The sequence below is a fragment of the Electrona antarctica genome (genome assembly GCF_951216825.1).
Source record: "Electrona antarctica genome assembly, chromosome: 5".
Taxonomy (NCBI): Eukaryota; Metazoa; Chordata; class Actinopteri; order Myctophiformes; family Myctophidae; genus Electrona; species Electrona antarctica.
This window is the reverse complement of record NC_136810.1, coordinates 31,277,710-31,299,135: the sequence shown is the minus strand read 5'-3', so window position 1 is coordinate 31,299,135 and position 21,426 is coordinate 31,277,710. Positions and strand designations below refer to the sequence as shown.

The 21,426-nt window shown below is 45.5% G+C and overlaps 2 protein-coding genes across 3 annotated transcripts in view; both read left to right on the top strand.

Annotated features, from left to right (window-relative positions):
- Positions 1-21,426, top strand: part of LOC306923494 (tRNA (guanine-N(7)-)-methyltransferase-like) — a 167,431-nt gene that overhangs the window by 75,733 nt on the left and 70,272 nt on the right. The gene's annotated exons all lie outside the window — the stretch shown is intronic.
- rassf7a (Ras association domain family member 7a) overlaps positions 1-21,426 on the top strand; it is a 50,479-nt gene that overhangs the window by 1,669 nt on the left and 27,384 nt on the right. Inside the window, exon 1 of one of the 2 annotated variants that reach the window (XM_079501564.1) lies at positions 13,584-14,022. The exons of the other annotated variant lie outside the window; for it this stretch is intronic. The gene's annotated coding sequence lies outside the window, so the exon portion shown is untranslated. Of the gene's footprint in view, positions 1-13,583; positions 14,023-21,426 lie in introns of those variants that run through there. 2 annotated transcript variants of the gene reach the window in all.

The following is a 21,426-nucleotide window of genomic DNA, read 5'->3' as shown; positions in this document are numbered from 1 at the left end:
ACCCAAAGTAGGCTACAAACCTCTCCCTCAGGTGCACTTTATCTGATGACCTGGAGGATTCTCTCTTACACGCACGCACGCACGCACGCACGCACGCACGCACGCACGCACGCACACACACACACACACACACACACACACACCCATCACCTTTCTCAACAGCATTGTTGACATTATCTCTGCTCAAAGTATGTCATAGTCAGAAGTGGCACATTTTTGGTAAACGGATCGTGTAACTCAGTATAATGGTGTAATGGTGTAGTTTAACTCACACACTTGCCTTTGTATCTTGGGTGGTTAAAATGTTTCAAATACATGTGCACCCAATTGCAACACCAGCTTTTCTATCCCTCCAGGCTACCCTGTTTTGACCCGCTATGTAAAGCTGTTGACCTTAAGCCATTTATCTCAGGTGAGGCTGTGAAAGTCTCACTTAAACCTGTGCGTGCCTGCGTGCCTGCGTATGTGCGTGTGCGTGTGCGTGTGCATGTGTGTGTGTGTGTGTGTGTGTGTGTGTGTGTGTGTGTGTGTGTGTGTGTGTGTGTGGCCCTCCATGGAGGAATTTCATGTATTTATGTATGCAGTGCAGGCAGATTAAGCCTGATTTGTACTTTGATTGAAAAATAACAAAGATAGCATACTGTATTTTCCATTGAAAATGCAACACTGGAGGGGCTCGGTGGCACAGTTGGTAGTGCTGTCGCCTCACAGCTAGAAGGTCCTGGGTTCGATTCCCGCTCGGGGTGCTGTGGGTGCTGGTTTCCTCCTCCGTGTCATCAGTGCCCATACCCGAGGCGGGGTTGGCGAAAGGGCTTTCTGTGTGGAGTTTGCATGTTCTCCCCGTGTCCCCTAGGGTAGGTACCCTCACAAATAACATGCAGTAATCCTGGTCTCTAAACTGCCTCCCCCTGGCCAGCCGGGGCGCCTGATGGAGGGGAAAGGAACTGGTTGGAATAACGTGTTCCTTCCACACGCTATGTCCAACCAGGGAAACTCCCCCCTGTCAGGTGTAAAGGAGCAACTTGGACACTCAGACATGAAGGAAGCATGAGTTCAAGTCCGTTGCTCTCCCCATGTCCCCCCATGGGGACTAGGTTGGCGGAGGGTGTGTAGAGCGACTACACACCTACAAGAGGTAGAGCAGGTCGTCCAATGATCCATGGGTCGGCGGTTCGAATCCCGGCTCCTCCTGGCTACATGTCGAAGTGTCCTTGGGCAAGACACTGAACCCCAAATTGCTCCCGATGTGCTGGTTGGTACCTTGCATGGCTTCCGCCGCAATCGGTGTATGAATGTGTGTGTGAATGGGTGAACGTAATGCACAATCTATGTAAAGCGCCTTGGATAAAGGCGCTATATAAATGCACCATTTACCATTTAGAGCCCAGGATCACATTAGATAATTGACACAGGGGTGAAAAATGGGTTACAAAATCGTGGGATAAAAAGTATAAAAAAGAAAAAAGAAAAAGAAAATGCAACACTGTTTCATTTGGGCGAGCGTCACCGAAGCATATATCCATATATCACATTTGAGCTCCGCATTGTGGTAGGACAAAACCTGCTACACAACAGTGCATAATACAATAGGATGTAGAGATTCACACATCTACTAATCAAGTATTTAACCACCTTTCAAACTGGCAATATTTTGGGCATGTCGGCTCTGTAGTTGGTCTGCTCTTTTCCTCTCCCTATATACCAAATCTATTTGTGAAAATTAGGCGATATACAAGCTCACAGTGATGCTAGGGTTCAAAATAGCTAAAATAGCAGATCTACAAGCTCACAACATGTCCCATCGCGACACGCCGTGAACTTAATAGATGGCCTATTTTTGCTATTTGGCAAACGGAGGCTGACAAACAGCCAAAAACACACGCACATCCACAACCTATTAGTCTGGGTGCCGGATCAGGGTCTTTTGCTATTTCCCTATGACAAAGTATATAAGGGCTTAAGTGGTTAATGGGGGCAGGATGGAGGGCCTATCATCAGACCACAGCTTGTTATCGGCTGGCTGATGCAATCAGGAGAAGACTGGCACTGGTGGTGAGGCCTCGTTGTTATCTTCTGATGGCCTGCTATGATGTCACCACTGCTGACCCAACAATCCGTGCATTCCTACTGATGGAGGCATGCAGCCACAGGCAGGCACAGGGATATGTGGGAGAGACACACATACTTCCGCACATATGACCTCTCTCTTACCACTAATTAGTAGGGGTGTAACGATATAGTAACTGCAACGAAAAATATTTTTTTAATTTCAAGAGTATGTGGAAATGTAAACTTTGTATTGTATCGTTTTGCAATTCGAATAATCGTTATCGAATCGGTTTGCAATGCGAATAATCGAATGTATCAATACTAACTTCTTGTTCTTGAAATACGTATCGTATATAAAAGGTATCGTTACACCTCTACTAATTAGTCATCTGGCATGTTCACTGAAACACACGCTCGCCAGCTTAATACATAATTAATTCAGTCTCACACACACATATACCCACTAGAGAACGCCCTCAAACTCTCGACCGCCCGATAAAGATGGTGATGGCAATCAGACAGGCCTTGTTTAAATTCAACAGGTCTTTCTGTGTCTGCCCTCCAGTATCTGATAAAATCTTTGCAGCATAATTTTTTCCTCAGATCGAATCCTACTATAACTACTATTTGAGATCAGGCTTCATTGCGTGTGTGTGTGTGTGTGTGTGTGTGTGTGTGTGTGTGTGTGTGTGTGTGTGTGTGTGTGTGTGTGTGTGTGTGTGTGTGTGTGTGTGTGTGTGTGTGTGTGTGTGTGTGTGTGTGTGTGTGTGTGTGTGTGTGTGTGTGTGTGTGTGTGTGTCTGTGTGTCTGTGTCTGGTGTGTGTGGTGTGTGTGTGTGTGTCTCTCTGTGTGTGTGTGCGTGCGTGCGTGCGTGCGTGCGTGCGTGCGTGTGCATGGCATGCGTGTTTGTGTGTGCATGGCATGCGTGTGTGCGTGCGTGCGTGCAATCTGTGCATGTGCCTGCATGTTGCTTATAAGCAGATGATTTTAGTCGCAGCACTTCCCCACAACAGCTACAGTCCTTTGATCCAGAAATCCACAGATGTACACAGTACTGACTTGCCTGGTGTAGTGAAAGCTTTTAAGGTCCATTGTTGTTGCAGGTGTTTGGATAGGCCTTTCCCCCAGACAGTCAGGAGAATCGACCGACATGATAAAGGCTCTTTGGCATAGACAGGCAGAATGAGAGCTCAGCCAATATGGAGGAGAAAGAGATGAGAATTGAGCGTAGACAAACAAAATGGGGAATGGGGGAGCAGGAAGGCTGAGAGACAGACAGGCCACCGTGGAATGCTCCAGGGGGGCCTCTCTGTGTGGGCTTACATAGCCTTTGTTCACCCCTGACCCCTGGCTCTCAACCACCTGACAGGTCGCTTCTCTCCAACCCGCATTTCCTGTCTTTCCGTCCATGGCACCCCTCAGTCTTTTGTTATTTCTGAGCTCGTCATCAATCGCACACTGACGCTCCTCATATGGGCCCTTTACCTTATTATGAAATATGTTATCGTTCCATCCTTTCGGTGTGATTCTATTTCGAGATCAATTTCCCATCTATTTCCCTCAGCCCATGATGTGCTAACTCTACACTCTGTCCCATGATGTGCTAACTCTACACTCTGTCCCATGATGTGCTAACTCTACACTCTGTCCCATGATGTGCTAACTCTACACTCTGGCCCATGATGTGCTAACTCTATCCCATCTATTTCCCTCGGCCCATGATGTGCTAACTCTACACTCTGGCCCATGATGTGCTAACCCTATCCCATCTATTTCCCTCGGCCCATGATGTGCTAACTCTACACTCTGTCCCTCGGCCCATGATGTGCTAACTCTACACTCTGTCATGATGTGCTAACTCTACACTCTGTCATGATGTGCTAACTCTACACTCTGTCCCTCGGCCCATGATGTGCTAACTCTACACTCTGTCCCTCGGCCCATGATGTGCTAACTCTACACTCTGTCCCCAGAAGTCCTGGACAAAGCCGGGATGGGAGGCTTGTACAGGGGAGGTCACTGTTTGATCGGGAACGTCTTGTTGACTTAACTCTGGTTGGCTTTTGTTGCCCGGCCCACTGAGAGGCTCCATGCATGAATGAGAGACAGAGAAATAAAGAAAGAGAGAAAGCCTATAGCAGTGGGATGAAACCAAACTGGTCTAGACTGGATGAAAGCCAGAGATAGGAGCATATTGAGTCTATATAGTTAGCTCCGTATGTTGGGATCGTTAGCTTGAATGTAACGAAGTTCAGTTCCACAACATGTTTATGCTCACAAAAATACAGGGCTCAGCGATTTTTATGCAATCCCCTTATGTTCAAACTGTGTTTTGGATGCCGTAGTGGTAACTTGGTTCAGAGCCAGAGTTTGGACTGGTTCTGAATAAAGAGGGCATGGAGAGAGGGTTGCTTGCAGGGTGTGCATGCCAGGACCCTGAGAACTTGGAAGTAAGCAGAAGCCCACCAGGATCCTCTTTAGATGCTTCATTAGTTGTCTGGGGGAAAAAAGGCTTGGAGAATAAAAAGCAAGGCCTGCCCAGTTTGCAGCAGCTCTGTGTGTGCATTGCATGTTTTGTTTCTTTGGAGCAAGATGTTTGTTTACCAGTTCACCCTGTGTTTATCTCGGACTCTTTGGTTTTGTACCCTTCCATCATCCTTCTATCCTCCGCTTCACCTTGATATGATGAAGTAATGTATATAGTCAAAGACTGTGTTGTTAGTGAAGAGATTATATATATTTGAGATCCATGTTCCTCCCAAAGCACGAATCATCTCCTGAGCCAGGTTTCAGTGAAGATAACAAAGGTCTTTGTCTGTCCCTGGTGTGGGATGTGCTATATTTAAGTCACAACAGTGCAATTACCTTCACTAGCGAAAGCCATCTAGCCTGTCATAATGATACACAAAGCATAGCTACACCATCGGGGCTGTGACCATAATGAGATACCCAATGCTATACTTAGGCCTGTTTGGCACAAACAGAGCATTACTACCTTATTTTACTGGACTACATGACTATGAGAAACCAGTGTCAACAGCAGTTCAGCAGCACTTGGTAAGTTGGTGCTGCGATTCCGAGAAGAGAGCTCAGTCAGAGCTTGCAACTATTCAGCCCTCCACCTGTTGAAGTTTTTGTTTTCGGGGTAAAGACTAAAGAATTGTGTATGTGTGTGTGTGTGCGAGCGTGCGTGCTTGTGTGAATGCACGCTCACTCGTGTCTCAACTTTGGAGAGGGGGAGGGGAGACCACAGCACCAATTTAATGGTATTCAGGCCTGGTGCATAATGGCCAACAAAGAGACTATCGGCATGTGTCCCCCCTCTCTCTCTCTCTCTCTCTTTCTCCATCACCCCGGCCCTCACAGAATGTATTGAGCTGCTGCCAGAACCCTGGCTAGTCTATTTCTCAGCCGAAAGCCATCTTCCTGTCTTCCCTGAGCTGAGTTATGGCTGACTTACCACTCCCTGGACAGATTTATCCCGCTCTCTTGTCGAGGCATTAACTTATTATTAGACTTTGATTGAGGAGTACCTGGACGATAGATTTGAGAACACTTTACTGCCAATTATCTACCAAGGGGCAACAGGTTAAGAGAAATGAAACAAGGTAGGATCTTTCAGCTGACTACATGGATGACGATTAAGATTTTTAGACCGGGTCTGTCTTTTTCGTTCACTTCTGTTCCATGTACTGAATGAACGCAGGGGAGGGTGGGGTGGGGTTGCAAGAATGTTTTAGTCACGCACAAAAGGAGGATGATATACATTGGCAGGAGGGAGGGGGTAAGGCAGGAGGAGGCGCCGTTCAGGAATGCCTGGAGAAGGTGTCAGTGGAGCCTCTCCGAGGTCTTTGGACTGATAATCCTCCACATGACATCGCCATACCACCCGCTACTCTGACCTCAGACCCCAACCCCCCCCCCGACCCTCGACCCACTCCGCTCTGCCTGACTTCAGACCCTCAAACTAATAAGCATGACTCGGAACCCTTTTAACCTCTGCTTAGTCAGTTCTTCACGGCGGGCTCACGAAACCAAACTCATGGATCATGTGATCAGAGGGAAGATGGCCTCCGTTGGGAACTTGCCCTACACCGCCTCTGTTGCTTTTACAGTGTCACTTCTCTTTTGGCGCCTTTGCTTTTTCTCACTGTGGGTCCACGGTGCCTAACCCCGAGCATGCCTGAGGGGCTGCTCCACCCAACCTCCCCCCCCCCCCCCTTCCCACCACTCACTTCCATGTTACTTTTCAAGTGTGGGTTAAGTGATTATTTTGTCAGACAACACAGCTTTTAGATGTGCCAAAAGCTTTGCCTTGTTAACTTGACGGAAGAGTGAGATGGGCCTCAACGTGAATTTGACTGCCCAAGGCCTCTCTTTATGCTAGTTGGCATGGCTTAAACGCTAGTTGTGGACACTATAAAATGTATTCATTCATATTACATTTGTATGATTTAATTAACCAAATGAGTGTGATTAACGTAAGTGTTGTGTTTCCTGTTGATATGAAGCATTAATGTACACTACACAGTATGTCCTCAGTATGTCATCTTCTGATAAACAGAAAAGATCAAGGGACCAGAGTTATTAATGTTTGTATTTATCATTCGCTCTTATTACTGTGGTTTTCATTTTTATTTTACTTTTGTAATATTTGTCCAGTTTAGTTTTCTATTAGTTTCCAGTTTAGTTTAGTTTAGTTTATTATTATAATTGGGGGAGGGGATTTGTCAGGAGCAAGATTTAAGTTCAGAATAGGTGTTGTGTAATACAAAAACAACCCTTTGTGAAGGCAATTGACTCACAGTTGTGAGTAATTTTGGTTATGAATTTGACCACATTAACAAAGACCAAAACTAAAGACATTTTCTGCATACTTTTATTTTATATTATTTCGTTTTTTGTTTGTATTTTGATATGGGACACATTCTGAAGTGACATGAATGTAAAGTACTGTAATTTGCTGGTGGAATCATTTTCTGATGAAGGTGCTTAGAATTCTGACATCCTCATCTCATACAGGATGAATGAATGGTCTATTTAACAGAGAGAAGTGCCAACATTGTTCTGAAAGTCTGTGAGATTAACTGGCCAGACACGGGGTCACTCATAACTGATAATGAATCATTAGAAAAGCCGGACTGACTGTTAATAAACAATCCTCTAAATTGTTACGACATAGTGGAAATTAAGTGACATTAAGTGAGATCATTTTTGAAATACTTGAAAGATGAATCAGTCATTGTCCATCACTGACTCTTTTTTTCTTTTTCATAATAGTTCATTTCATTTATCATGGTCGCTCTCAGGTGAGACCTTGAGATCTCCTTATTTCATCCTTTGATGTCCTTTTCATAGATTAATGCCCCTTTTAAAACTTTGTTATGCGACAGTGTCACGGAAAAGTAAAACATGTGAGGGGCGATTTTATCGTCATACATCATCATATATCATCATACATCACATTTCATGCTCAGCCAATCAAATGATTTCAAATTTGGTACCCACAGACACACAAAGCTGGGCATAGGAGGGGCTATCGGCCCTCAAACAAATAGCCAACCTCACAACACAACGTGTTACGACGCATTGTGACTGTGTAGAGTTGCACTTTCTGCTCTTTGTGAGGAGTGTTGAACATTTTGAGAATTTACACCTATGCCTAAAATAGGGACACCCGATTGAAAGTGGTTAAGTCTGTCTGTTTGTGGGTAATTATAAATATTTCACGTTTGAAAGGTATTAATCAATAAGTGTTCATGACCAAATTACAACTACATTAGATACATTTAAATTACTGAATAGTAACAGTTTTGGACATACAAGGTTTCCAACTGACGGCTAGGACGCTTCTTGGAGGATGTACATAGTACAGTAGTACTAAGCGGTGACCACAGCAGAGCTAGCAATTAGGCCATTACTGTATGCTTACTCATACAATTATTCCACACGTCCAAACAGATTAGGATCTAGATCTGTTTTATCAGCAATTTTTTTGGCTGGGGCAGCACAATAGACGGACATGTCGTCGACTGAGTGATAAGTCACAGCATTGGCCAGCCAGTCGGCCTAACAACAGACTAGCCAATCGCAGAGCAATGGGCTCTCTATGCACATAGAATAACTCTTCCTACTTCCGGGCCCCTTCCCTTTAGTACTTCCTTCACAGGTGTTACCAATGATACTAATTTAGACTCTGTTTCATTTAGTGTGCAGTGGTACTGGTTCTCCACCCAGAAATTACTCAAAAAGTCCCCCATCGTATGGGCTCAGATTGTATAATTCCAGCAGTCGATGGGTGGATTCATAGTACATCGGGTGCACCCTCAAACCTTTTAATTTCAAAGACCCCCATAACTCTGAGAGTGTAAAGGGTTCATTTGGTTCCATCTGTACACTCTCAGAGTTACACACCCGTATATGGTGCCATTTGGAACCCACTCAAGGACACTTTGAGACCCACTGGTGTAGCAGAGTGTTTCCAGTGAACCAACAGAGCCTTCATCAGTATCAGCAGTAACACCTGTGAAGGAAGTAGTTCAAGTTCTTTCCAAAATGGCGTGTGTGCATATAGAGCCCATTGTCCCTATATAGGCTTTGGCATATACTTCATATAGTCGCTCCTCAGTTGGCCAACTAATGTTGATGTAGGGTTGTGAACTTGTGATGATGATGATGGCATGGAATTTGTATTAGGGTGGTTTGGCAGACACAGATATGGTCGCACCCACCTGATCGCGGATCAATCGTCCCTCCAGGCTATAGTAAGATTTAGTGAGTGGAGTACGTACTCAACTTGTCAAGTTGTCCTGCTTGGTATCGTCTATCGCGTCACTTACAGTCTGAATGTGCAGCCCTTGGTTTGAGTGCCACTGTGCCAGACAGTGATTGTCGCCAAGAACTAAAAAACATTGCATGGATGCACCTAGGTCCTAGGACGTATCCTCAGTGATGTATCCCAAGGTCATCGGGGTTTCGGGTCTCGCAACATCATACCCCTCACTCAGGTGACCCAGCCGGGGTGATCAAGTCCCGTCTTTGTCACGGTTTGCAGGTGTTAGGACCCAAGTGCAGGAAACTCAAACAAAGGCAGGACAAGAAGATCACATAAACTTGACTTTACTTGGTAAATGACATTAGCCTGGCTACTAAGCCAGACCGAATCAGCCGTTGGCAAAAAAAAATGCCTGCCGGCGGATTACGGTCTGGAGAGGCTCAATTGTACGCCCATTTCCTACACCAGAGAACTGGTGTGGCCAATCGGGACACGGTATGCAATATGGGCGGGCTTTGGTACAGCGACGGTCAATGCTTGAGACCTTTGACTGACAGTAGCTCTAACCAATTGCGTCAAAGAGAAAATGTTTGAACCCGCCCCCCGGGAAACAAGATCCATACACAGCATCTCCAGACTCAAATACCACACGACAGTGTGATTTGAGTCTGGCTTATTAGCCAGGCTAAAATGACATAGGATAACAGAAGTAGTCCCCACAGGTGATGGCACAGGTGATGGCACTCAGGGCAATCAGAGTCAGAGGAGCAGGACTGGGGAGAGACAGAGGAAAATCATGGACAAACAGGGAGGGGCTCAGGACGTGACCTTGACAGACTTACGTCCCAGTAGCTACCCACAGAGCACCAGACACTTCATTCAGGAGTGGCGGACCATTGAGCCACAATGGTTCCGCAGGCTCCATCGGTAGGGAAACGGCGGCGCTGCAGCCAGGCTCCGCCCGCGGCCCCAATGGCCCTCCCAAAGGCCTCACCGTGGGCTGTTGGGCATTCTCCTCACGGAAGACACAGTCTGGGGCGCCAACCCATACTTCTCCCGGGTGCCGTCTACATTCTGCCAACCATCCGTGTTGAAAATTTTGAGAATTTACATTCTGGAGTTGTCCTGAATTTACAGTCAGGACAACTCAAGAATATATCTCTGCTGTCGGGAGGAAACCTCATAACTCAAAAATGTTCATTTTTCAGGAAATGAAAAATATACATTTTTCAGGAAATGAAAAATATAAATTTTTCAGGATTTTCTTTTGTCCAAAGCACTTTTTACTACTTTCCATTGGTTCAATATTTTCGAAACAACACACAGACGTAAATGGTGTTCAATAGCACTGATTTATGCCAAAAAATGGAGTTATGAGGTTTCCTCCCGACAATTGGATATAAATGAGCAATATATTTATTATGGTTTGGCGATGAATTGGATCTGCTTTTAGGTACTGAGATCAAGCGCATCAGTCCCAACCATAGGGACTCCGAAACCCCCGTACCTAACAGCATCAGTCCCAACCATAGGGACTCCGAAACCCCCGTACCTAACAGCATCAGTCCCAACCATAGGGACTCCGAAACCCCCGTACCTAACAGCATCAGTCCCAACCATAGGGACTCCGAATCCCCCGTACCTAACAGCATCAGTCCCAACCATAGGGACTCCGAATCCCCCGTACCTAACAGCATCAGTCCCAACCATAGGGACTCCGAAACCCCCGTACCTAACAGCATCAGTCCCAACCATAGGGACTCCGAAACCCCCGTACCTAACAGCATCAGTCCCAACCATAGGGACTCCGAAACCCCCGTACCTAACAGCAGATCCAAAACCACAGGTGGTAGCTGGGGTGGAGGAGGGTGAGCAGCAAAAGTTGAAGCAGGCAGCAGCGCAGCAGTATCAGTGTGCAGCAGCAAGTAAGCAGATTGAGCAGTGCAAACGGCCCAATTTCCTGACTGAACTTGCTCTGCGTATGTCTGTGACAGGCGCGATGCTCATTCGTCCCACAGTATAGCCACAATCTTTATGCTGAACAATTTGTATAGGGATGTGTTGCCTTGTGTAGCCTATATCGCTCAGGACCCAAAAATATTTTGTGTTTTTGTCTGTTTGTCTGCTTGTGGAAAATAAGAACATCTAATAAACATATTCTAATAAACATATAAAAAAAATAATTTAATGTGCAGCCTTTAGTTTAGTTTCATGTGGGGGAGGGAGGATGGAGAGATGAAGAAGAGGTACAAATAGATATGATTCTGGGATATCGGAAGATAGTGTGGAAAAGAGAGAGGCGTTAATAGAAAACAGGCCTTGGCCCATGCTGCGATGTTCCTACACACCCTGTCTGTCCCATTGGTTATGCACTGTGTGTGTGTGTGTGTGTGTGTGTGTGTGTGTGTGTGTGTGTGTGTGTGTGTGTGTGTGGTGATAGTGTCAAGTAACTTAAGTAATATATTACTTTCAGTAATATTATTACTTTTTTCCAGTAATATGTAACTTAACTAGTTACTTTCACATTTTGAGTAATAATATATAGTAATCCAAAAGTAATATTATTACTATTTTCACGAGCCTTGGTGGAACTGTGGGTTTGAGTGTTTATTTATAATGGTAGACTGGGTTGGGGTGGAGTTGCTTTGCAGACTGCTGATCCGCTCTAGATCTAGACTATAGAGCGGATACGGAAACGATGCACACTCGTCGGTACGTATGTGTGAAGTATCAGATGCAGAAGGGCGGGCCTTAAACCGTCCGGAACACGGAACAACAACCTAAACTAGTGTGTGTAACTCGTTAGACTGCACTGTTAGAGAGAAGAGACGTAAACAAACTAACCATGGAGGAGGTGGAGGAGACCGAGACACCGGCACAACAAAGCGTTATAACATTCAATACTTGGAAGTATTCGCATTATTTTGAGTATGTCCGCGATCAAGACGAGATGAACATTATTGTCCGCTGCAAGTTGTGCATAGGGAAGAAGCTATATTCCACGTCGAAAAAATACTTCAAATATATGTACAAATGGACCCATCATCATGTGTACACTATACAGTACACTTTTTAGAGTTAAATAGGGGAGGGGGGACTGCTAATGTTGAAAATGCAAAGTAAGACTTTTGGGGACAAAATATGCAATTACTGGGGGCGATGGAAAAAAGTAATAAGTAAAGTAATAAGTAACTAGTTACTTTTCTCAGGGAGTAATAAGTAGTGTAACTTTATTACTTTTTAAAAAAGTAATAAGTAATAAGTAGTATATTACTGTTTAAGTAATATTTTGACAACACTGCGATTAACCTACAGTATATGAGCAAGATTAAGTTGGTTATTTAGTCCCTAATGTCGTTTTGGATATTTTGTTTAATTGACCAATGAACACCCTCTACCCCTGCTCCCATAATCGCCTGGTTTACAACCTGATTCGCTGCGTTCCGTGAATGTGTTTGTCACTTCACTACTTATAATAACTTTATTACGTTTACGTTATTATTATTATCACTTCGCTACTTGACAAAACAAATCACGGAACGCAGTGAATCAGGCTGGACACCAGGCTACTAGAGACCATCCTTCCAGGCCCGTGGTTTCATACTGGACACCAGGCTACTAGAGACCATCCTTCCAGGCCCGTGGTTTCATACTGGACACCAGGCTACTAGAGACCATCCTTCCAGGCCCGTGGTTTCATACTGGACACCAGGCTACTAGAGACCATCCTTCCAGGCCCGTGGTTTCATGTTGTTTGTGTGTGAGAGTATCTAGATGCATGTGATGCCTTTTGAAGTCCACAGTGGTCAGATTTAGGTTGCACTGTTCTGTTTTTCATTTTCCCACAGGGCGTTGTCCTACACACACACACACACACACACACACACACACACACACACACACACACACACACACACTCACGGACACACACACACACACACGGACACACACACACACACGGACACACACATGGACACACACACACACACACACACACACACACACACACACACACACACACACACACACACACACACACACACACGGACACACACGGACACACACACACGGACACGGACACACACACGCGCACATCACAAATACTGTATGCACACTCATGATCTCATTACACCTGTGCTGGACTATGACCTCATTCCAGGAAGAGGAAGAGAAAATCACCTGAGAGTCTTTTATTTGCATAATCAGCTGTTCATGTGATGAAAGTCCGAAGGGAGGAAGTCTGCAGACTCCGGTTACATGTCACACACACACACACACACACACACACACACACACACACACACACACACACACACACACACACACACACACACACACACACAGTATGGTGCCACAGTTTAGTTAGAAGACATGAATGAATCACCAAGCTTCCCAAAATATACAGACTCCATACTTTTGACTCAGTTTTCTTGCAATTTTCTAATTTCTACCTCTGTGTAATGTAGGGGGGATAGAGAAGGGGAGATAGACAGAGAGGGGGGAGGGTAATAGAAAGAGAGAGATCATTTTGGTAGTGATACAACAGATTATTTCTAAGAAATAAGAAGAAAATGCTACCTGGAAAAGGGGTGGTACCTGTTCTGTTAACAGAGAGAGGGAGGGAGAGAGAGAGACACTGAGAGGCGAGGGCGTGTGTTTCTGTGGGTGGGTGTGAGTGAGAGAGAGAGAGAGAGAGAGAGAGAGAGAGAGAGAGAGAGAACTCTTGCAGTCTCTCAGATCTCTGCTGTGGTGAGGACACCCAGGAGATCTGCATTCCTGAGGCAGTCAGTGAGTGAACAAGCAGGCAGGCACACAGGCAAGGAGAGAGGGAAAGAGCGGAGGAACGTGCGGCAGCTGCCCTTCGTCTTCGCCCGCCAGCCAAATTGTGATTGACTCTGACCTCCGCCGGACTTTATTACCTCTCCTCTTCCCCTCAGCTTGTACTCACTCGCTTCACACACATAGCAGGCGCTTACAAACGTGCCCCGCTGTTCTGCTCTGTCAAAGGTGGAAGGATTTACCTGAGAGAGAGAGAGAGAGAGAGAGAGAGAGAGACAGAGACAGACAGAGAGAGACAGAGACAGAGAGAGACAGAGAGAGACAGAGAGAGACAGAGAGAGACAGAGAGAGAGCAAACAAGCAGAAAGATCAAGGGAGAAAGAAATACCCTGAAGAGAAGTGAAACATTTCCATACCTGGTGAGTGACAGCCTGGGTTTCTGTGTGCGTTGTGTCCTTGTCAGCTTGAATGTCATGGTTTGAAGTTTCTCTACAGCTCCGCAGTTCAGTTCGTAGTGCTGTTGTGTTGTGTATGTGCTGGATTATCGTGAGTATTCCTGTACTACTGTATCCATGTGGTCATAAGTGCAAGTTGGTGTGTGTGTGTGTGTGTGTGTGTGTGCGCGTGTGTGTGCGACTGTGCGTGTGTGCGCCCGTGCGTGCGTGCGTGTGTGTGTGTGCGTGTGTGTGTGTGTGTGTTCGTGTGTGTGTGCGTGTGTGTGTGTTCAGCTTTGGGCCATCTGTGTGGTCATGTGTCTTTAAATGTACCTGTTGACACTACAGCCTACATGTATACCACCACCGCACCACCGGATGACATAAGAGGACTCAAACCTGTTTGGTTGAAACTCAACCCTTTGTAATATGGGTGTTTGTTTTACCATATCATGTGTCTGTGTTTTGGGTGACGAGTAGCTCTTTGAGAGAGTTGTTGTTGGCTATTTTCAGGTGTGTGTGTGTGCGACGACTCTGTGTGCCGTGCGTGCGCATGCATGCACGTAAGAACTCAACGATAAGGCGAGTTGCAAACTATCTCTTACATGTCACAAGCACAGCCGCAGCTCCGTTTACCGTTTGGAGGATTAAAGATTAATTTATGGAGGGCACGGGCAGGGTTCAGCTCAACCGGCTGCTTATCCCCAAATGCATTTAACTGTTGACGTGCTACACATCTCAAACACTAAACGCGCCGCATGGCTAATGCACAAGCTCGGCACAAAGCTTATTTAAACCTTGACTCATCATCATGCATGGCTGGCATTCCAGTTAGCAGCAGGTCACTAATGTCACAGTGTGTCAGATAGATAGGGGGGCTCAGAGTTGTTGTTGTTGTCACTTGTTAGCCAATCAGACATCCACTTCGTAATGTTTTATTTTCCGTTTGATCGTGGGAGCGAATGGCCATGCCTCATGTGTTATCAGTTCATGTATTTTGTTATCTGTGTGTGTGTGTGTGTGTGTGTGTGTGTGTGTGTGTGTGTGTGTGTGTGTGTGTGTGTGTGTGTGTGTGTGTGTGTGTGTGTGTGTGTGTGTGTGTGTGTGTCGTGCGTGCGTGCGTGCGTGCGTGCGTCACAGTCACAGATAATGTCAGTATAACGGATGGTAGAGGAGGAGAGAACACAAAGTTTGAGTTCAGAATTGATCATCCCTTCACATTCTAGGCACACTGATTTATTTTCACCATTCCTACTCGTAACTAAACTCCCTCAAATACATTGTGTCAGAGACAGAGCATTTACAAAATTACTAAATTCTATGAGTATACTATAATAAAAACTGTCCTTTTTTAAATTGAGAAAACAAAAATAATGTAACTAAAAACAACAAACACAAAACATTAATTTAGACAAAAGAGACCCCCCCCCCCTCTTATCTTTATTGGAAGTGCGTATGTGTAGGCCTACAGGTATGTGTGCTTATTTGAATTTATTTAATATGGGTCCCATTTCCTTCCAAGATTCCACTCAGACGATAGCGCTGACTGTGCACACATACTTTAAGCAACTTGAGAATCCTATCACCGAAAGTCAGATAAACAACAGGACGACCGCAGGTGTGCCTCATTATTCCTCTTCTTCGTCAGTGTGTGGGAAAGTTTGTTCCAGCTGACCTTTTCATTGACATCAGCCGTAACCCAGCCACTGCCCAAATGGCATTGCTATATATATATATACACGGCTCTGCCTATATCTCTGCGACACTGTTGGCATTAAGCTTGCACCTTAGAAAGCAACATCAATGGCAGTGGATTGAACACACAACACAGCTTTTCTTCTTATCAGACTCATTGTTTACATTAGTGTCCAATGTTTTCTCTTTTACTGTGTCTCACTTGGGATCCGAATAACACAGTAACATCCTCTGTGTTCATTTCACCCTGAGAGTGACAAAAGTGACACAAAAGTGACAAATGTATTCAATTGACACAGGTCCGTTTGGCTACGTTTGTACAATTTCGGAGTTACAAATGGATAAAGACAAAACACAAAGGAATTCACCGGGTGGAGTGAATGAAATGAATAATGCAGCATCCTCTGATTGCTGCTGAGTGTGTGAGTGTTTGTGCGTGTGTGTTATTCTCTGCAATACACAGAAGGAAAGTCAAGTGCACCCCCCCCCCGACCCCCCCACAATGTTCTTTTCTCTTTCGTGCTCGTCTGCATGTCGAGCATTTAATCACCACATGCTGTAGGCTAGTCCACTCCAAACGCCGCACATCCACATGATGTCTCCCTGGGTTTGTGACGTGAATCTTCCAAGTCATTCATCCCTGAGCTGCAGCGAGAATCAAGTTGATTTCTTGCCTTTCTGCTCGAGAGCACACACACGCACGCACGCACGCACGCACGCACGCACGCACGCACGCACGCACGCACGCACGCACGCACGCACGCACGCACGCACGCACGCACGCACACTCACTCACTCACTCACTCACTCACTCACTCACTCACTCACTCACTCACTCACACACACACACACACACACACACAGGAATGCACTCTGGACAAGAGTTAATGGCAATGGCTATGACAGGATGGCCTGTGTGAGGAAATATCATGTTTTGGCTTCTTCCTCCACATAACCCCCCCCCACACACACACACACACATACACACACACACTCTGCATATGCTTCCCAGCCTGTACCGTGCACCGTGATGGAAGGTACTAACTGTGCTGCGCTGCACTCGTGTCAAATCCATTAGAAATGAAAGCACACTGCAGTGATAAAAGATTGATCCATTCCTTCCTCTCCTCACGTGTGCCTCCCTTACGCCCAGCCCTCTCATCTTCACTTCCACATGCCTTTCTCCTTCCTACATGACCTAGCTGGTCTTGTTTCTTTTTTTTCTCTTCGCTCTTCTCCTCAAGTAACCTTCACTACTTGTACTTTTATATAGATCAAGATAAGTGAATGAGGCACCAACCGCCTTCCTCCCACAGAGTACAGTGAAGGATAACTGAATCTGTGTTAATAACCGGCCCGGCCTGTGCTGTTTAATGTCACTGGTCTTTTGTAATCCAAAGAAAATGACATCCTCTTTAAGAGATCCCCCCCCCACTGAGTTCGGACATAGCTGCCAGAGAGCTCCTGCTACCCCAGGTGTCTGTGCTGTGGCGGCCAGGGGATGATATGTCGCTGGCTAGCGGAGCCTGGCAGTCAGCCCAGACTGGCCAGTCTTAAGTTCACCTGTTGTGTTTGGAAGCGAGTGGGGCCAAACAGAACAAAACTGCAGTTTAAAAATGGAAGAAAAAGAAGTGCTGTCAGTGGAACTTATAGATTGGTGCTCTTTGTTGATACAGGGACTATAGGAACATATGACCAAAATAGGGTTTTCAAATAAATACTGCTTAATGCCCAAAAACGACTGCAGATTATTTTAACGAAAAATATTAGTGACTTTATTTTGAGCAGGATAATAATTAGAACAAAACTGTTGTTCAGTTGGGTGGTTATGATTAGACCCGTCACAATTATTACATAACTGCCTGATCGTAATTATTTGAGATATAAATCAAAGTTATGTTTGCATAATCGTTCTAATCGTTTCCATGTTGAAAATATTTTCAAAAACAGGCTGAAATAGCAGATCTACAAGCTCTCAACACATCAAGCGTGTATTGACTATTTCATGATTGTGACAGCCCTAGTTATGCTCCAGTTTTCGGTGATGAGGTCATCACAGAAAACCTGAGTATGAATGAATAGGCCTTGAGGCTACACAGGAAGAGGTACTTAGTTTACTTTAGTTTAGAGCACCTGTGGAGTTATTATCAGGTCCGTCAGTGAGATCAGGGAGTGCCCGGTTCAATGGAACACTCTTTACAGGACTTTAGGTATTACTCGTCATGTAAGGGCCCGCAGACTCCACCCTGAAGGACGAGGCTACGCTCAAAGACATTTTTTTGTTAAAGTGTTGAACATTTGGGACAACTTGTCTTGGTGGAGGAAGTTGCTGAAGTGGTGAAAGGTCTAGGTCAGGTCATAGAGCAGCATGCAGTTTCCTGGCCTAAATTCCTTCAACAGCTCCAGATCACTGGTTAGATTAAACCACCTACTGCTGTCAGAATATCTTAACACAGTACAGCTCACCTCAGGATGAGGTTACCCAGTCCAGCTGACAGTAAAGTAGGGGTGGGCGATATGGTGATGAATATCGTTGAGACAATACAATGTCTCAACCATATGCCTTTTCGGAGATATCGTATATCATGATACACTTTGGTCTAAATGGTCTAAATGTCCCTTTTCTTTTAGTTTTTGTTACCTTGTAGGTGGTTGTACTGTTAAGTAACTTGAAAAATAACCATAAAAACGGCATGAAAATATATCTTGATAATATTGTTTATCGTGATACTGCTTGAAAATATATTGTGATATTATATTTTTCCATATCGCCCACCCCTACAGTAAAGCTCACCTGAGTGAGAGCTATCGCATCACTTCATGCCAAGCTAGTTTTATGCTTCTCTACATGTTCAGCTCTCCTCTTCCATACTGGTTGGTAGATTGTCGCTGTTGGGCTTCCTATAAATGCACCATTTACCATTTACCATGACAATGCGAAATGCTAGATCGCCTATTTTCGCTACTTTTGCACGAGACTGTCATGCGACAAAGGATAAAATAGGGTATTAATTTATGAAAACAAAACAACAATATGAAAAGATATGAGGTATATGGTTTCTGCCTAATAGCAGCGAGCATATAGAGCTGACAGCACTGTCGTGGCCATAGTTAACCGACACCGTGGTCCTGGACGACATGCATGTGTTTACTACTGTGTTGCCTCTCAGCTCAACAACCCATGAGGTCACCATGGCAACGTAAACATCTCTGACTGCCGCCGGTCTCCTGGGAGGGGGTCATGTGACTCCAAGTGTGTGAGCGACTGCCGGCACATGTGTGAGACTGTACTCAGACAGGTCGCTACTGTGCTGCTCAGCCAGCCATGCTGTGTTGACTCTCTGTCGGCACAGAGAGTTCTCTCTGTGGGCAGTAAATAACACGGTGCCTCAGCCAAGGGCCCCATGCGGTGCAGGGGTGGGGGGGGGGGGGGGGGGGGGGGAATGTGGGGGTGCAAGACGCCAGCCAGGCCGAAAAGGTGTCTGCCTCATGGGTTTGAGGCAATACATTTACCGCCAGGAGAGAGAATAGAAGCAGGTGCTTTTGACAGTTTTCCTCCATTGTCTCTGACAATACACATTACAGACTATGTTAGCCTACATGATGTGCATGAGTTCAGACTTCAAAGAAAACACATTTAGGGGGAGTATTTTGTGGTCCCCATGGGGAGAGTAAATCGCTTTTACAGCTAAACCCAGCTGGTGGCTGCTCAGGTGGCTTTGATGAGCGCATGCAGGGAGAGCTGGTTAATGGTGAAGTCACATTGCTCAGGGACACTTCGACACTTATACTGGCTGGGATGGGGGCTCCAGACCAGACCGGTTACCTTGCGGTTCCCAGACGGCTTCTCTGCCCACTCAGCCACTTTTTACTTGGCCTGCATGCATGTATGTATGCAAGGACTAACAGACAGACCATATAGCTGGCTGAAGTGTCCGCAGAACAACGAGAGGTCTATGCCATGGACAACAGACGTTCATGGGTGATGACGTACATGTACTTTGTACCCTTTATACATTGGTGGAAAGTAACTAAATACATTTACTTAAGTACAATTTTTAGGTATTTGTAGACTTTGTAGATTTTGAATATTAGCAACACATACATTAACCACTTCAGCCACATTTTGGCCATTTGAAAATAGCCGATCTTGTAGATCTGCTATTTTCAAAAGATGTTTAAACATTTGGAAACTTGAAATGAGACATTCTGTACAATGAGTACTTTCTTCTACTTTTCATTTTCATACCAAATACCAATACGCACTTTTACTCAAGTTAACTTTCCGGACTTTTAGGCCTCACTCACACGGTCGCAACAGATTGATGTATGCTTGTTGTATGCAAAGGGTGTGATACAGCTTGCCCCAATGCATTTCCAATGGGAGTCACATGGTTTGACACAACTTTTGTGTTGTATGAGGGGGAGGGGCGCAGTCGAAACACAGCCGAAAGCCATACAACAGCTTGTAGTCCAAAATGTTGTATCAAACCATGTGACTTCCATTGGAAATGCATTGGGGCGGCCATGACACTTACAACATTCATACAACAAGCATGCATCAATGTTTTAAAGGTCTGAGTGAGGCCTTTCTTGTAACAGTAGTTCTACATTGCAATATTGATACTTTTACTTAAGTAAAACACGCAAGTACTTTTTCCACCACTGCATATGTGCATGCGTGAGCGTGTAAACTGCGGGCCGGCATGCCTACCACAGCGTGACAACAAAGAGACCAAAGCAGACACTTTTCCCTCATCCATATAGTGATGAAAAGATAAAGCTCGTTCTCTGTGTCATGTTACTGTACCTTCTTCTGTGTGGTTCAGCTGGCTTTAAAAAAAAACCATAAAGATGTGCCCTGCCCTTCTCAAAAGTGCCCCCCCAAGATCTTCTGCCAACTGTCTGCATTTTTGTGGCCAGGTTCACTTTGGCTGTCTGTGTGTGCCTGTCTGCTAAAACGTGCTATTGAAACCTCCTTTCTCTCAGGCACTCCACTCTGTGCCGTTTCATTCACCCCCCACCATCCTCCCACCGGCCCTCCTCTCACTGGGGTGGTTCCCAAGAACTTCCTATGATGGGGTGACTGACTTCTCTCCCCTATTTGAACTAAACAACAGCAACCATGTCGGTGTTCAAGTCCTTTTGTTTGTGTGTGTGTGTGTGTGTGTGTGTGTGTGTGTGTGTGTGTGTGTGTGTGTGTGTGTGTGTGTGTGTGTGTGTGTGTGTGTGTGTGTGTGTGTGTGTGTGTGTGTGTGTGTGTGTGTGCATGGGGGGAAAGTACCCTGCTGATGACGATGAGTTAGTGGGGAGGGTATCCAGTGACCGGGGCCTCCTCATCAGACAGATATACAGCGCTGTTCTCAAAGGTGCACCTAGAGGTTACAAGGAATCACACCGTAAATCTGCAAATCCACCTCCAACCATTTTTGTTTTACTACCCTCTTGATAGCCGTGACCGTTACCGCTCCTCAGCATAACGAGCGGGTTTGTGTTTGTGTGTATGTGTGTGCGCATGGTGTCGTGCGTGGGACAACTCCCCATCGCACTATAAATCAGCTGTATTCAGTGCTTCTTCCCAAGCTTGCCGAATAGCACTGAAGGGCTTGATATAGAGATTCTCGCAGTGTGTCACGCACCAAAAACAGCAGATCTATAACCTCACAACGAGTTGCGATGCGACACGTATGTGAA